The following is a 19,296-nucleotide window of genomic DNA, read 5'->3' on the forward strand; positions in this document are numbered from 1 at the left end:
CCACCTATAAAAGTTTCACACCCACAGGAATGGATTATTTCTAAGGACATGATTTTCTGGGGTCCATAAAACCTCAAGCCTACCACAATTACCCATTCTTTTGTTCCTAATAGATCAGTTTAAGAGTATTACTACAGAGCTACAGAATTGTCCATGTTTATTATTTCTGGATACAACCAGCTAGCCCCAAAATATTGCTACTTGGACATCGTGAAAGTGGCAAAGCCATTGCTTCCAAATCTGAGGCAGTAGTGTTGAACAGCTGCTATCTGGAAAAAGCAAAGAAAAACTCAGAAAAGCCTGCATGCATTTTCATACACACATGTATGATCAACTTCACTGATATGAAAGGTGTATAACACACAACTTACAAATAATAAAATATGCAATACTCTGTTGTAAATTCCATATAGCCAATTGATTTTCACAAAACGCTTTTGTTAGTTTCTGTGATATATTATATACTACCAGCCTAAGCTGCTAATTACAGACAAGTGTTGTTTTGATATGAATGTTGGTTGATAATTTCATTTAAGTTAAAAGTAAAATGAAAGTGATACATTGAAGGCATATTAGAACCTCACTCATTCATCAATGGTCAAAAATGAATGTCATCTATGCTAAATTGTAGAATAGTTTCAAATACTGGAAGAATACTTCACAATGTTTTGTGCTACTCATAGTACAGTGGCTACAGACAAAACACACTTTTAAGTTAAATATGCATTATTAGCATCATTGTCACTATCTTGACTTTAGACAATCATTGAAATAATAAACCAAGCTTGATTTGTATCATGTGCTGATTTCAGTGGTGTAAATATTCTTATCATGACTGATATCAAGCTACCAATATGAGCTCATTGAACACAGAGCTGGGGAAAAAAAAGTGTACAGTAGTACACCATTAAAAATACTTCCAATCTGGAATACCTTGATCAAGACTTCTAAGTGAGAAGCTTCAGGCTTTATCACCCCACAGAAGTGTTGAACAAACAGCAAGAACTGGCAGAAGCACCATTCTCCAAAGCTACAGAAAACAGTTAAAGGACTGATGAAACAGGATGAGCACCAAATCAAGAAAAGACAGTAGAATCACACAGTGTCTTGGCTGACACCTCCTCTCACCAGCTCCCAGAGCAGATCCCTGGTCCAACTTCCAGCAGAGACAGAGGAATTCTCATGCTCATACTGGGAACATATATGTCTGACCCAGTCTGATTGGTGGTGGCTTAAGGAACTTGTCCCAGAACTTGCCAAGCATGTAGAAGGCTGCTCACAGAGCTATCCTATGAACACTATGGAAGAACAGTCAAGTGGCTGCCAGGGACAAGGGATTGCTGGCTATAGGACATATAACAGTTTCTTGGGGAAAAAGGGATGTTCAAAATAATGTAAATGGGGGGATTCCTAGAGTCAAACACATATGCCAAGACAAGGCACCTGCAGAGAAAGGAAGAGGGAGGCCCTTAGATTTTGGCCTGGAGGTATTTTCTAAACTCATTTTGCATATAAACTCTGAAGGAGAGCACTTGCATAGGTCAATCTGCAAAGACTGGGAAAGGTATTTTCTTTTTCTCCTCATTACTATTAATTTTTTAGCTATTGGCATACTCTAACACTAACTGGATGCAATCGTTAGGAACAGACATCTCAGAGTCTACATTCCAGTGATAAGATAAAATACAAAAATGCTTTGGATTGTACAAAACATACAAAGAAACAGGAGATGATGGCCCAGGAAAGGAGAACAATAAAGCATTAGAAATGATCAGTGAGGAGGGTCAGACCTGGGACATTCCAGACAAAGACTTATAAAAATGGTCTTAAAAATTCTCAAAGAGATAGAAAAAAAAAAATAGACAAAGAACTAAAGGATATCAAGAAAATCATAGATGAACACAAAGAGAATATCAATAGAGAGACAGAAATTATGAAAAGGAACCAAAAAAAGCTGAACATCACAGTAACAGAAAATTTAAAATTCCCTAGAGAGGTTCAAGAGCAGATTGGAACTGGCAGAGGAAATAATCTGTGAACATGAAGAGAAGTCAATTGGAATCATTTATTCTGAGGGGCAGAATGAAGAAAAGTGAACATAGTCTGAGGAACCTTTGGGACATTATCAAGGGTACCAATATATGCTGCACTGTGGGAATCCAAAGGAGGAAGAGAGAAAGCAGAAGGAATATATAAAGAAATACAATATATAAAGAAATAATGACTGAAAACTCTCCAAATTTAATGAAAGACATGAATATATGAACCAAAGATGCACAATATACACTAACAGGATAAACACAAATAGAGCCACACTGCATCATGTCATATTCAACCTTCTCAAACTAAAGATAAAGGGACAGTTTTAAAAGCCACAAGATACAAGCAGTCACATACAAGGGAATCTCAATAAGATTAAGTGTCAATAATCATCAGAAACCACAGAGTCAAGAAGCCTGTGGGAAGATATATTTCAAATTTTGAAAGCAAAAAAAAATTCTAGATCCAACTAAACTATTTTTCAAAAATGAGAGAGGGATTAGTAAGAAACTCATGGACAACAAATGTTGACAGACTTTGTTACCACTAGACTAGCCTACAAGAAATGCTACAGGAAGTTCTGTAGGCTGAAAGAAAAGGACACTAGACAACTGACTGAAGCCACATGAAAAACACACATCTCCAGTAAAGATACTGACTTGAACAAATATAAATACCAGAACTATTGTATTTTTCATTCGTAACTACATTTTTTTTCCAACAGCATCTAAAAGACAAATGAATAAAACATAATGATAAATCAATGGATTTGGACTCATATGAATATATTATTTGTGACAACTATATAGAGGTGGGGAATGGAGGAGTATAGGAACTAGTTTAAATATGCTATTTTTTTCCATTTTGTTTTAAATTATGTTTATATTCTAGACTGTACAATTTTCTAAATTTTCGTTACCTTATGTTTCACATTATGGTTTACATTTTAGCTTATAGACTTTTATACATTTCTTTTTTTTTTCCTTTTTATTATTTTTTTCTCTATTTTTTAAAAATTTTACATTCAAAAAATATAAGAGGTCCCCATATACCCACTATCCCCCTCATCCCACTCCTCCCACATCAACAACCTCTTTCATCATCATGGCACATTCACTGCATTTGGTGAATACATTTTGAAGCACTGCTGCCCCACATGGATAATGGTTTACATTGTAGTTTACACTCTCCCCCAGTCCACCCAGTGGGCCATGGCAGGACATATAATGTCCAGCATCTGTCCCTGCTGTACCACCCAGGACAACTCCAAGTCCTGAAAATGCCCCACATCATATCTCTTCTTCCCTCTCCCTACCCTCTGCAGCTACAGTGGCCACTTTCTCCACATCAATGCTACAATTACTTCTATTACTAATCACAGTAGTTCCATAATAGAATATCAGAAGTCCACTCTGATCCATACTCTATTCCTCCATCCTGTGGACAGAGACAGCCAAAGTAGATACAACCCCAGGTACTAGTTCTCCTGAGGACTACAGAGACCCACAGGTTCTGTGGTCATGGCAGATGGCTCTGGAGTGCAGTGCCATGTCAGTTGGCCTTACTTTGGAGTTCGTGTTCCTGAGTGTGATGGAGTTGGACTCAGATGTGACCTTTCTACACATGCCTCTTCTATCACTTTTACTGAACCTGTGGTTGGCGCTGGGGTTGGTGTATACTCAGGTGACCCGACTCTCTGGAATGTCCATGTGACAGCCAGGCTGTGAGCCTTACCAGACTTGCAACCGCTACACTCTGGTTTATTGGACTAACCCCAGCCAGCTAACAGGGAGGTGAATAAGTTCAACCACCATACCAGGGAGCCAAGAGAGCCTACAACTGCAAGCAGGAGAATTGCATTCATCATCCACGTGGAATCTAAACCCCCTCTCGATATAGAGGTGGAGTTGACATAAATATGCTATTAACGTTAAGTTGATATCAAAGTAAATGAGACTATTATAGATTTGAATATTAAATTTAAGTCCCATGTTAACCACAAAGAAAATATCCAAGAATATGCAAATTCATAGAGACAGAAAGTAGAGTAGAGATTAGTAGGGGTGGGGGTAGGGACAATGGGGAAAATGAGGATAGGGTTTCTGTTTGAGGGGAAGGGAAGGTTCTAGTAATAGATGATGGTGAGGGTACTGCAATGTTGTGAATGTTATTAATCCCACTGAATGGTATACTTGGGAAGAGTCAGGATAGGAAGATTTATGTTGTATTTCTGTTCCCACAATTAAAACAAAATAGAAACTAAAGTTTTAATATTTTGTTTTAATATTCTGTCCTAAATTAAATGGAATATATGATACTGGATGACATCTCAAGGTAGAGGAAAAAAGGCTCCAGACATGGTTCAACTGATAGAGCATCCACCTACCATATAGGAGGTCCGGGGTTTGATACCTAGGGCTTCCTGGTCCATGTGGTGAGCTGGCCCATGCGCAGTGCTGCCACGTGCAAGGAATGCTGTGCCACGCAGCAGTGTCCCCCACATAGGGGAGCCCCCCATGCAAGGAGTGCACCCCTCAAGGAGACCCACCCTGTGTGAAAAAACGCAGCCCACCCAAGAGTGGTGCAACACAGAGAGAGCTGACACAGCAAGATGATGCAACAAAAAGAGACACAGTTTCCCAGTGCCACCTGATAATACAAGCGGACACAGAAGAACACACAGTGAATGGACACAGAGAGCAGACAACGGGGGAGAAGGGGAGAGAAATAAATAAAATAAAATCTTTTTAAAAAGTACACTCTTGGGACATAAAGAAAAATAAAAATATGTAGTATAAGTTTCATATCAATGTTAAATTTCTTGAACTTGATACTCTGTTTAAGGTGATAAGTGTTATTTACCTGGCAGGGGAGATACCATCATCACGAAGGTGGTTTTTCCAGGGCGAGGCTTATGTTTTGCACTCCACATGTGCTGACCTCTGCGATTTCCCCAAAGTAGGAAACTCAACTGCATAATTTATGGTAGTGGAGGACTGCATTCATGCTCTTCCCTTAAAAATAAAATAAAATAAAATAAATAAAGTGATAAGTGAATATCCTTCATAGGAAATATAAGGGGAAGTACTATGCTTTTAAGAAGCATGATGTGTGCACCCTGCTCTCAAATGTTCAGAAGATGATAGATAGCAAGATAGATAGATAGATAAATAGGTATTAGATAGATGTTAGAATAATAAGGAAAATGTAGAAAAGTGTTAAAATTGGTGAATCTGAGTATATGGGAAGAGGAGGAATCTTATTCTATGTATCTTATTCTATGTACAGGGTTTGTATTATTTTTGCAACTGTCCCAGAAGGTTGGTATTTCAAAATAAAAAGTTAAAAAAAATATTTCTACCATACAGGTACAATAGGCATAAATAACCTTTAGAGCTTAGATAAGAGTATAATGGAATAAAAAGAATTAGGAAGCAATGAGTTTTGAGTAGTATCTTTTTTAACATAAATTATTTCACTGTAAGTTTATATAATTTAATTTCTTAATATGGGGTTTGTTAACAACTGGTCACAATATTCCTGAAAATTTAATAATCAGCTCTCATGAGCTAGTCCAAGTCAGCTCCAGAACACCATTGGTCCCAGGTTACAGCATTACGGTGACAACCTGAGCAGATCAAGTGGAAAATGGTTGAAAATAATAATACTCCTATGTTGATCTATCCCTATGTCTAATAGAGCTAACTTTATATTCCCATTTGGGTTTTCTATTGATATATTTACACAGTCACTTTAGTTTTTTACCAGGGAACTTGAGACCTTGAGGACACATAATATTCAGAGAAGAGTATTTCTCAGGAATTTCTCTAATCCCAATGGATGAATTACAAAGACAAATTTTCTCAAAGTGAAAAATGGCTGGCTGGGTGTTTTTTAACATCCTTCTGTGGCCATGTATGCCTCTGATTCTCCACTAGATTAGCAAATATAACAACCTTAGAGGTTTTTCCTCTGTGCTAAATAACTTCAACTCTTTGGGCAATGAAATGAACATTTCAGTCACTGCAAATATTTTAAGGAACTTAAACATATTCTCAACATATTCTCCTGCTTATGTTATTAGCTTATTGAATTTACTTCTATAATTCTTTCCATTAGCAAGTAACTTGGGTATATACTAGGTTCCTCTTTTTCCTCATTCCTCATGTCTGATAAATTACCAAGAAATATTGATTTTTCTTCCTAAACTTCATTGCATCTAAAGTGCTAGCAAAATGTCTAGTCTTTAGTAAGTCCTCAATAACTCTATGAATGAATGTATTGGTTAGGGAGTTGACTCAGGCACAGGCATAAGAATAAGGAAAAGGAAAAGGAGAAGAACAGGAAAGGAAAGGAAAGAGAAGAGAGGGGAGTGGTGGAATGGGGAGGAAAGGAAAGGGTATGGACATTGTGCTGAGAGAGTACGACTTAATTTTGTCCTTACCTGCCAGAATGGGTGTAGACTTGAAATGGTGTTCAGTCCTTCATAAGAAACTAAAAACAAGAAATTTCAAAAAAAGATGGAAGAATCAGTATTATATGACTCCTTTAGCTTTGTCACTGTATCATCAGAACATAAGGTTTACTAATAGATTTTAATTTTTCTCTTTGATTTAATTTACTTGCTCAATTAATACACACTAGGGTAGAGTGAGCATGACAGTCAGCATGACAGTGTGACTTGTTAATTAAAAATCAGAGCTATCAGAATCCTTAACGTCACTTAACATCACAGTCTTCACAGTCTTACTACTACTTTAATATATCCCCAACAAGGTTCTACTGTCAAATGCCATGTTGTGTGCTGAAATATACCTCTTTGTTTACTGACTTTATATTATTCTTACTATTTTGAGGGGAGAATAGAATGCAGGGGGCAAAAGTCATTCAGAAACCCCCTAAAGCAGGGATTGGTCATCCTGCTTTATTGGCTGATTGGTCATCATCCCCGGTGAGAATCTTATAAAGGCATAGATTCTTATCACTAGAAAAATGAGTGTTACAATTGTGCATGGAATCGCAGAGATGTCCGCGGATTGAAAATCCATGCTCCTGAGAAACTCTTTTTAGGCAACTCATAGCAAATAGAATTAATTAATATTAAATGGGGGAGAAAGGGGGTATTTCAATGCCTGGACAAGGCAAGAATGCCTCAAACTTGAGAATAAACATGCTCCTGCTCAATAATTGGAACAATTTCTGAACAGATATGGAAGCAAGGACACAATACCGGTCCTGAACGCATGTACTTCTCCAAGGCAGGGCCTTCCTTGATTTCTGGTCTCAGGTTTCATTAAGGGTCGAATATACTCTAACAATCTGCAGCACAGATCACAGAGGAGAACTACAACCTGGCTGACTTACAGTGAAATAGAAACTATAAAATTTTCTCATTTACGGTTTCCTTTTACTACGTATATAAAAAGTAAATGTTAAAATTGTTCTCAGAATGATATAAGCACATTTTATGACCCCAATGACATGAGCATACTACTTGCATTTTGCCTCTGTTTATGCAGTCCCCTGAACATTTCAATAAAATTAGAGCCTTGTTATGTACAATAGTGAGATGTGTGATGACTTAGTAATGAGGAGAAGAGGAGAGTAAGCTTATAAAATGGCCATTTACCCTCCCATATGGCCCTACTCTTATTATCATATTCATAATGAACATCAGGGAAGTGTATAGTCATAAACGTAAATCCAAAAGAGTAAATGGCATATATATACATATTAAACTGCATCAAGATTTCACATTTTCTGCAACTGTAACAAACATTATTTAAATTTTGAAATTATGAAATAAGATAAATATATTCTTTGGACAATTTTAAGTCATTATAGTATACTACCATGGTCAAAGAGGTGATATTAAAGGATGCAATTTTCTTCTAAAAAATTTGGAATATATAAAGTTTTATACTTACATCGAGATTGAATTATATACACATTTCTTTTTCACTTCCTATACACATAAAGGAATTTGGAGAATCAGGGCAACTTTGAAAATAAAGTAGACCAAATAATGCAATTTTTTCCTTAAATATCCAATTAGGGAAAAAGAATTTTTTTCTTTATGCGTGATACAGATAATTGCTGAAATTCTCCTCTTGACAATGTGTAGACATATTCAACAATATTTCTGTCAATTTCTTTAAAACAAAGTGTAAATTATACTTCTCTTTGTTAACTCTTAGAGCAGATTTTTATGATGGCTGGTTTCATAAAATGCCTGTGCATTAATCATATAGGCCAGACAAACGAATGTGAAATAAAATAATGAGTAAATGAAAATGCAAAGTAAGAATGCTGTTTTTGGAGGAATAAAATTCAGGCAAAAGAGCCTTTCTACAATAAAACATGGAACTCTACAGATAAATCACCTCAATTTTGTAGCTCATTTAGCTAGTTAAAAGTATAACATTTCTGTAAACATGGAAAGTATCAGATCCTGTCCTGTTTCATTTCCCATTGCTGAAACAGAACAGAATAAATTATCCTTTCAGCTTGAAAAGACAAATCTGACAATACATTGAGAAAGAAACATGAGTGATAGGCTTTATCAGGTAGTGTTTTTTAACACAAGGAAAAAATATTTTGTATATTTCAGAAAACAAGCAAACTCAATACCCCAGTATCTCAAAGGACAAAAAAACTCAATACCTTAATTCAGTGTGGAGAAAGGGGAAGGAGATGAGCAAGGTTATGTGTTGTTTTTGATGCTTAGATAATTACAGGAGATAAATATTTTGTTAAATTGTGAATGTTCCTGGACTATATAAGGTATTTTTGTAAGTTGTCAACTTGCAAACACTAAACAGCATTTCCCAGAATTCCTTTCACTGTGTGTTTCTCGTTAGGGTGGGCCACATGAGAGGTTATCATGTGAGTCTTGGATGGCAGAAGTGAAGCAGTACCCATCCTATCATTCACATGTGTTGTCAATTTTGTCTGGGTGCTTCTCATAAGCTCTTCCTTTACTTTCTCTGATACCTGGGCCAAGTATATGTTCTGCTCCACAATAATGGCTTAACTTTGGCAGGATATCAATATCTTCAAGATCTGATACAGAAAAAACTGACATGGATTCCAGTCTATTCACATGGACTCTACCTACCCCATGCTTGAGGCATACCATTTATTCTTCCTCTCTCCATTTTACATTCATCTTTGCTTCTGCACTTCCTGCCCTACAGACTTCAACTTCCAGTGTCAAACACAAAGACAGATTAACCAGGTCCCATAATTGTGTAAGGTCATTAATGTATGTCCCAGAAAATTAAATCTTCACTCTGGGCATATGCAGGTTGAGCCCTGAATCTCAGCAGAGTTGCATCTAACACCTGCTCTCCAGTTCATGGGACTCACCCAAGACAACTAACAAAAGGATGATGATGGACAATGCCCATCCCAAAAAACAGACTATCTACAAATGCAAGCCAGACAGTTCCATCCATCTGCCCATGGGATCTAAGACCCCTCTCCGTTGGAAAGAGAGTGGGCATCACATCCCAAAATTCTCAAGATTGAGGGATAAAAAATGTAGGAGGGAATACAACTATGGACTAAACTAGACTCACTATTATTGTAGTAATAGAAGAACTTGTAACATTTACATAAAGAGATTGGTCATCAGACATTCTGAGGGGACAGAGAGGTAAGAGCAGTTGTAACATTGGGACATTTTGGAGACACTGGAAATGTTCTACATGATATCGTGATGACAGAAACAGGCCGTTATACATTTTGCCAAAACCTATAAAATTGTACAGTGCAAAATGTAAACCACAATGTAAACTATAGACCATGGTGAATAGCAATGCTTCAAAACGTGTTCACCAATTGTAACAAATGTACCACACTAATGAGTTAATGTGGGGAAATGTGAGAGGGATAGGGCATGGGGTATATTGTTGATGTAACTTTAAAATGAAGAAATAAAGTTGGATGTGCCATGAAAGTAAGACCAAAATTGAATTTCTAGAGTCAGCTTTATAAAAGAACTTTGCTCTTTCATACAAAGAAATGGAATTTGATCTGTACTCAATTTTACTTTGCAATAATATCTACGGGAAACAGCTTTTAATGCAAGTTCTAGCTCCAGTTCTTTATCCCTCAGGAAAACTCCCTGTAGCCTTTTAGAACTCTAACTAGTAACATTTGTCAGCATATGTGAAAACTGGAAAACATCGGCCAAGCCAAACGGAAAAAGGAATGTGTTCCAACTGTATAAGGGGAAGGTAAAGTTACATTACTCTCTACTAAGGCATAAGACTAGAATAAAGATTAAATTGTGTGGGAGACAGAATAACACCCCTCCCCAAAGATGTCCATGTCCTGAAGTCTGTGAATATATTATGTTACATGGCAAAGGGGGAGGACAGTTACAGATGGAATTAAAGTTTCTAATCAGATGGCCTTAAAATAAAAGAGTAACATCGATTATCCTAGTGCAGCCAATGGCATCTCAAGAGTCATTAAATGGAAAAGAGGGAGGCAGAAGGATCAGAATCAGAGAAATAACATCAAGAGAAAGACTAGACCATCCAACACTGGCTTTGAGGATGGAAGGGAGCCATTGGCCAAGGAATGTGGACAGCCTCTAAATGCTGAAATTAGCAAGAAATGGGTTATATTCCAGAGCGTCCAGGAGGAATGTAGCCCTCCCAACACATTGTTTTTGTCCAGTGAGAGTCATTTCAGACTTTTGACCCCTAGAACTGTAAAATCATAAATTCATGTTGTTTTAAGCCAACATATTTGTGCTGATTTGTTTCGAACAACAGTAGGAACATAATGTACGTGGTGTCAGAACTAGATGTCAGAACTAAGATTGTGGCCATCAACTTAGAAGAATTTATTTGTGCTCATATCAGTTTTGTCAACCCTAGTGAAAGAGAAGGGGGAAAATAGGAATAAACATTCTGTTAGGCAAACTCACATAAGGGAAATGTACCTGTATTGAGAAAATCAGGGGAAAAGATTCTGTTTTCTCAAGTTTCTACCTTGTATAGAAGAAAAAAGAAGAAAATTTAAGGGAGAAAGAGAGAAGGAAAAAAAACAAAAACAATTTAAATTCACATGTGTAACACTGAGCAACTTATATCTCCATGACCCCACTGCCTTATATCCTTTGATTATGCAAAGTTCATTTCAGCTCAATGTAGATTAAATCGAATTGTGACATTCCCAACTGGACTACCAGCTGGAATCACATTTTAATTAACTTTTCAGCCAGCATACAGATGTGTTTCTTGTGATCATTATCAAGAAATCATTTGCTTTCAGCAAAATGAGAAGCCCTGGTGGCAGATTGTAACTGGGAATGATTGATCACTTCATGAGATCATTAACCTTAAAATCCTTTTAATCATTTATTGACCAGACTAAGAAACAGCTTATAAACCAGTACTAAATATATCTAAGGCACATTATTATGTGCCTCTAGGGAGATTAAATTAAAGGAAATATTTGCATGATAAAATAATGATCTCTATATGTATATTATTAACTTCAAAAAGAAGTCACATGGCTTCTGAAATTAAGCTTCCATAAAGTAATGAAAGCATACACCACTAGGGGAAAAGGAGAATCTATCTATCTGGTTACCACTTTTTGTTCTTTATCACCTTCAAATAATTCCGATTCATATTTGATGTTTTAAGAATAATAAAGTTCTTACTTTACATCTCTTTACACTTTGAAAAAGACAGCCAACATGAATAATTTTTCTTAATTAAATTAAATGAAGATAAAAGGCATAAAAGATAATTTAAAAATTATAAAGAACAGATAAATGGCCTATATTATGTAACTTTTTACTTGATTTAACATTACCTGGGTTATTTTCCAGCTATAACTAGTAACTCTAGTCAATAGAATTCTATAACTAATAATACTAGTAATAAGAAGCCTTTTCTAAAATTTAAAAATCTTTTATTTGCTTTTTCTAAAATTTGAAAGGGAAAATCAGTGTGTAAAATGTTTTGACTGTTATCAGTTTTGGGTTATATTGCTATAATCTGTTCAATATTGAAGACAAAACAAAAGGCATCTGTCTTTAGAAAGTTTCAGTTTGTGAATGGTTATGAAGCCCGCGTTTTAGGAGGTCAGAACCAAGCACACATTATTTGCTGTGTCTTCTAAGGTGTCAAGGTGGAAAACATTCCATCATTCCTTCATTCTTAACTCATAAAAGTCACAGTGTGCCTATTAACCTAGGTATAAAATGGTCACTGAGTGAATTAAAATTGCAATTTAGGCTTCTGTCCTTCAAGTGTAGCAATTTATCTACTAAAGGAAATTGGCTTTCTTCACCTAGTTTACCGGGTGGCCGTGAAAAAAATAAAAAGAGTACCTAAGCTCTCAGGATCTCAGTTCACTTATCAGAAAAATGAGATTATTCTCCAATTTGTAATTAGACCCAAGCCTCATTTTCCCATTAAAAATATCTCATATGGAAGCCCGGTGGTTAAAGCAGATAATAGTGAATATTTGGGTTAAATGAGAGCTGGAATGAGGAGCTCGGAGCCCCTCTCCCACATGGGGCTGCGTTCTTCTGCAGGCAGCCCCTGAGGCTCCTCAGAGCCCAGCCTGACAACTGTCACACCCCCGCCCAGGCCAGCCCGGCCATCTTATAGGAACTTTTTGGATTTATCACGACAGCTGCAATGGCATCCACAGCCGTGCCTCCATCTTCCAGTCCCCCTCGTTCCCTGGTCAGGTGGCTGGCCCAGAAAATCTGGGCTTGAAAATAACCTGTTTTGGGAGAAAAATTTTTTGAAAAGAGAAAATTAATGGGAAAAGAAAAGAAAATGAATAGGAAGAGGAAAAAATGCTGGATAAGATAATAAATCTAACTCTTCCTTGCTTGAATGATTCATATCTAAATATCTTCTCTAGAATTTCATCATGTTTTTTTCACTATAACGAAACAGAAAAAATAAGTCACCTACCAAATCAGCTCATTTTGGTAGAGGGGTAATTGCTCTGAAATAACACTCAAACCCTGTGAGTACACTGGACTCTGCCTTTTGCACTGTAAAGGGCCTACTTTTCTGTGAGCACAGTGAAGCCCAGTAACGCTTCAGTGCCCCAGTAGAGTAACTACTCACCTATTCTCTTGCCCTGAGGTCAAACGGCCATTTGACGTAAAGGCCATTTAAACCAAACAGATGTAAAATGAAATTAAAGAATGCACAATCATGTTGGTCCACAGAACTCTTAATTCATGTGAAAGAACTGTTTCTACAGCCCTGAAGGCGAGGTTTACATTTGGCAACACAGAAATAAATTGGATAAGGTGAATAAGGTCAGTCACTAGATATCAAGAATGACAGACCAGGAATCTATTAATAGAATGATCAGAGCTAGAGGGAAATACAATATGCTTTTGAGCTAAGGTGAGCTAATACAGAAGGTGTTTTAGAAAGATGTACCTTGAAGTGGTAAGCAACAAACCACATGTCAGTTCATGTGAGCCAGGACAAGAAGAGCAGAGCTAGAAAGGTTCTTCCAGTAACTGCCTTCATTTTTTCGTCACATGCAGACCTGGAGGTATGTTAATAATGTTTGTGTGTTTGCCAGTTTGCATGATGATTTCTCCCCACACACACATAACTTAAATTTGTAAGTGTTTTCTGTTTTAGCAAGTCCTCATAGAAGAAGACAAAATTTGGATTTTAGGGCACTTTGAGTTTAAAGAAAAGAAATTACAGTAACTATAAATTTCCATTTTCAACTTAAATATAATCTGAAATCCATCTAAGCTTTCAGCATAGCAAAGATGAGCAGCCTTTTTCCTCTCTGTCTTCTATTGTCTTCCAGTTACTGATGAAAGGAATTTAAAGCTTATTGGAAAGTCATCTCCATTTCTTTTTCTTTGCACATAATGACACTAGTGTTTCTTTCACTTGAGGTATTTTTTTCTTCAACACATCACAAAATATCAGAATCCTAAACAAATATACCTTAGTGGTTTTTTGCAGGTTTTTCTGGAGTAATGAAAATACTCTAATATTGACTGAAGAGATAAATGCAGAGCTCTGTGATTATACCAAATGCTCCTGATTGTACAATTTAGATGGAATGTATGATTTATAAATGTTTCAATAAAATTGACTATAATGAAAAAAAAACAAATATACCTTAAGAATCTTAATATAAGCATTTTTTGTTTGTTTGTTTTTAGTTACGAGGGGCTGGGGATTGAACCTGGGACCTTGTATGTGGGAAGCAGGTGCTCAACCACTGAGCCACACACATCGACTTCCCTGAGTTGATTTTTTTCATTTGTTTTGCTTATTGTTTGTTTTTGTTGTTTTGTTGTTTTTCAGGAGGCACCAGGAACCAAACTGAGACCTCCCATATGGGAAGTGGGAGCTCAACTGCTTGAGACACATCTGCTCCCAGCAGTTATTTTATTTAAATCACTTGAATACAAAACCTTTCACTCAAATTTCACATTCTCTTTCCCAGAACACATGAAAATAAATAGTAGAGTCCAGATTAATTTTCCGTTTGTATTTTTTTTTAATTGACTTCCTTTTGTATCATTACTTTTCTAAGAGTACAGGCAACATTAGAGTAGTGGAAAGAGACCTGGATTAGGAATTCAACAACTAGTGCTGAGGGCTGGCTGTAGCTTTACCAGCGCTATGGTCTTGAACATGCACTTGTCTGTCCTGGGTCTCATTATTCAATCTTGAATATGGTTTGTTTGATGTGTCTAAATATAAAGTGTATGTAAAAGTATTTTGTAAACTCAATGCTGCTGTATGTTAAGTGGTATTTGAATCTTTTAAAATAATCATGAATAGCCTTAAAATGAAAAATCACCTGGATCACTTAGGCACCTGCTCCATACACAGGGCAAAGTAGAGTTAGAAAATAGAATAACTTTTCCCACTGCTTTTGTTGGAAGTAAAGTTAACTTTGCCACAAATTTATCTATGGCTACTAGGTATAAAGGCCAATAATGTGGAATGAACTGATAATGCATCACAGTAATACCTCTTCCTTCCTACAAAGCTCATGAGTGCCATTATATAGTTTTCTGTCACCCAGGGACTCTCTCATTCAACAACAAAATTATTGAGCTTGTCATTTTTCAATCAAGCGTTTAAGTTGTTTGCTAGCTTCCTTGTTATAACAGAGCTACAGCATGGCTTCTCTGCTTACTTTGGAGATAGTATTTTCCTTCTCAGAAGTGTTAATAGTCCAAAGGTGGATGGATCAGTTGAACAAATTGGTTCACCTCTTGAGTCCTTTCCTTTCAAGAAAAAAATTGGATCTTTGCACTATAGTTCACTTTTTATTTCTTTCTGTATTATCTGCGCAAAACAATAGCGTCAGACACAGCAAGACAGTTGTCCTCATTGCTGATGTTTAAATTTGGAAATTAAATAGACAGAAGGAAATAGAGCTCCACCATTGTCAGGGTCTTAACATGCAACATTTACGTAATGTGATGCCTGCCAACCATCGTTTTCTGAGTAGTCTGGTGTAGCAGGTTTGACGGGCTGTTAGAAATCTAAATTACCTAGAACACGAGGCTATGTAGCAGCATATCTGAAGGGAGAAAATCTTCATTAGCTATAATATCTGACATCCTGACTACTGTCAGTGGCCAGTAGAGAGCAGCAATCTCAGTGTACTTTTGTTGAGCCAGAAATTTGCTTAGAAAGTCTTAAACCAAGGTTTCTCAACACCAGCACTATAGACATATTGGGCCGAATAATTCTATGTTGTAAAAGGTTTTCTTGTATACTGTAAGATATTTAGCAGCATCTCTGGTCCTACCCACTTCTATGCTAGTGGTGAGTCTACAACTCCAACCTCCGAACCTGCCTCATTGGGAAAACCAAAAATGCCTTCAGCGCTTGCCAAATGTCCCTACGGGGGAAAGTCATCCCTGGTTGAGAACCTTTAGTCTAAAACTACAGGGATAGTGAGACTAGAGGTAAAATTGTAATTTATACTTGGGATCTTTGCTTTCCTTTTCAATTTCTTTCCCCTGTTCCCATTCTCTCCCTAATGGTACTTCCTTTTTCTTTCTCTCTGAGGGTCCAGTGTTTTATTTCACTTTCTCTGTCCATCTGTTCTGGAAACCTAATCTCAATGCATCTTAAAAAATAATTCTTGTTCCTGTTTTAGTAGGACATGACACATTTACATTTTGTCTAAGAGCAAAGTAAAACAAGTTTAAATCAAAGCAATGAAACTCTACAGAATTTTAGGCATTGAGCCATTGAGCTATCCTTGGTGTAGGGATGGATGCAAAGAGGGTTGACTCAACTTTCTCCCAAAAAAATCATCCCCATATTGCAACCAGTAATCTGTGTGATCCAACCTTGTCAGCTTCTGACAAGGTGGTGTATTATCAATAGTAGCCATTTTGTCCACTCACATACTTATGATCGCTTCTGGCTCCACAAATCTCACACTATAAAATAGGTATTTGTTCCTTTCCCCTGGAATTTTCTATTTTGCTTTCTTCCAGCAGTACCAATATTATTTTTTGATAACTCCTTCTTACAGTCTTGGTTCAGGGCTTCTGAAAGCGGCTCCACCTCTGACTATAGGAGAAGTCTACAACCCAGACCTAAGACCTAAGCTAATGAGGAAAGAGATGTTGGTTTATAAGGAGAGAGGAAAGCTCCCTTTCATGCTCGACCTGGGTCAGGAAAACTGTAAGGCTGGAGCGATCTGGAGTCATCACAACTATACAGAGCCTAAGAAAGAAACCACATATGGAGGAAAGCAGAGATCCACAAACACTAGTGAGCAACCTGGTCCTGATGACAATTTTGGCCTTCTGAATGCAGTGCTACCTGAAAGAAGCCTGACATGCGGATATTTCAGTTATGAGTCAGTGAATTTCCTCTATGCTTAAACTAGTGTAGATTGGATTTAACTTTTTGGACCAAAACATTCATAACTGAGATATCCAGTTATTTTGGGGAGTCCTTGCAGATGATTTTTGTTTGCTCACAAATATTCTTATCTTCCTCTACTCCAGGCACCCTTGGAGATATCTACTGTTCTGCTGCCACTGCTGTTATGGCAGTTTGAGATTATGAATCACAAAAAAGAGAAAGATTATGTTTGTAAACTAATCTGTTCCTCTGGGTGTGATACTGCTTGATTGCATTAAATTCAGCTGAGCTGTCTTTGATTAAATTACCTCTTAAGATTAGGGCTTTTGATTTGACAATGTCAGTGGGTGTGACTCAGACTGAACCCCAACCCTTGCTGGGCCTGATATAAATGGACTCGCACTCAAGAATATACACAGAGATGAGAACATGGTCATTTTCTATCCCACCATGTAACAAAAAAGAGAATAACCAAACAATTAAAGCCCCAGGGAGAGGTGGACCATCTGCCTGATCACTTACAGCTGACCTTGGAAAGAGAGTCCAAACTGCTACAGGAAGCTCTGAGTGACAAGCCTGTGCCAGCCTGTGGCTGAGATCAGGAAGAAGCGGGGCCCACGGAGCCTCAAGAGGAAGAGGAAGCCCACAGGGGAAGGCTGAAAACCGGGTGGAGATTGCCCACCATCTCGCTTCAACACGTGGCAGCTGACTTTAGTGAGAAAATACCTCCTATGGTACCTTGAGTGGGACTTTCCACGGCCTTGGGACTGTAAGCTTTTATCCCAGACAACTACCTTTTATAAAAGCCAACAAATTTCTGGTATTAATACTTTGCATCGGCATCCCTGTAGCAGACTAATACAGCTGTTAATACTGACGTTGACACAATAACATAAATATCCATGCCAAGGTGAAGCTGCTCAGTATTCCCAAACCAGAAAACGTAAGTCCTAAACATAACACCTAATGGCATTGCCTGGAGTCCTTGATGTATCATAAGCATAATGGAATAAACTTATGATACAGCAATAATAGAATAATAGAAGACCACATAGCTCATTCTTTCTTTGTCACACACAGTCCCAGAGCATGAAAGCAGTTACCGTGTCTTACTGAGGCCCTAATGAAAACAGTTCTTGCAGCTCCTTTCTGTAAGCCTTCCAGACTAACAGACAGGAGCCAGAGTTCAAGGGTTAGATCCTATCTTGGTTTTCCATGACTCTCAAACACTGAGTGGCTTAAATAACAAGAAGTTATTGTGTCACAGTTTTGGAGGCTAGACACCGAAAATCAAGCCTCAACAGGCCATGCTTTCTGCTGGAGACTCTAACGTTCTGGTGCTGGCTCGCCATAATCCTTGGGGTTCTTGGCCTGTATCTCAGCCTCCCTAACAGAGATCACTCCCTCTGATTTCCACTGACTTCTAGTTTCTACTTCCATCTCCTATTTCCTTTGCGGATATGGATTTCAGCCATACTGGATACAGGCCCATCCTCATTCAGTTTGGCCACACCTTAGTAATAATAACATCTTCAAAGGTCCAATTTACAGATGCGTTCAGATCCACAGGAATACAGATTAAGATATGAGCATATCTTTCATAGATTACATGATTCAATTTCCAACAGATCCAGTCTAGGTTTTCCTCCACCATCCCCCAATCCAGGTATTCCCAAGGCATTTATGACAACATCTTCTCTCCTTCTACACCAACAGTCTTCCATAAAATGGAACCGAAGTGATTAAAAACAGAGAAGAAAATAAATACAGCAGATTCACTCTAAAGGCATTTCCCTGAATTTTAAACAACTAAAGTTCTAAATTTTAAAAAATTAAAATCATTGTATCCTTACACAGGAAGAAATCTGAAACATCATCTAGTTCAAATGAGTTATTTTATTTTATTTGTTTTTCTTAAATATTGAGTAGATGCAAAAGAATATTGATGACCTATATATGTGAACAGATGTGTATCTCCATACATGTAGATATATCTACATATGTATGCATATGTGTGTATATATTTATATATACATATTTAAAAGAATGAATGGATAAGAAGATACCATTCTGTTGAAGAACATTGCCATAAAGTGCACACATCTTCAACTTTTTCAATAATGAATACGATTTTCACAAAAATGATTGTAGCTATTTAAATTCCAAATAGGAGAGTACTTTGTGATTGCAGAATATCCTTACCAAGATTTGATATGGTCAAACACTTTAAATGTGAATTTATTGGGAATATGATCTTATCATATATTTTGTTTATAGTTTATGGTTACAAATAATGTTAAACAGTTTTCATATATTTATTTAACATTTGTAATTTATGGATTTGGGTTGCTGATACCTTGTTTACAATTTTGAATCTATT

At 37.1% G+C, this 19,296-nt stretch overlaps 1 protein-coding gene and 1 non-coding gene across 2 annotated transcripts in view; both read left to right on the forward strand.

Annotated features, from left to right (window-relative positions):
- The window catches only part of MARCHF1 (membrane associated ring-CH-type finger 1), an 876,835-nt gene that overhangs the window by 630,360 nt on the left and 227,179 nt on the right, over positions 1–19,296 (forward strand). The gene's annotated exons all lie outside the window — the stretch shown is intronic.
- On the forward strand, positions 4,895–5,057 carry LOC111762400 (U1 spliceosomal RNA). Its single transcript, XR_002795516.1, has one exon. It is a non-coding gene; the product is annotated as a U1 spliceosomal RNA (small nuclear RNA).

Source organism: Dasypus novemcinctus, chromosome 1 (assembly GCF_030445035.2).
Source record: "Dasypus novemcinctus isolate mDasNov1 chromosome 1, mDasNov1.1.hap2, whole genome shotgun sequence".
NCBI lineage: Eukaryota > Metazoa > Chordata > Mammalia > Cingulata > Dasypodidae > Dasypus > Dasypus novemcinctus.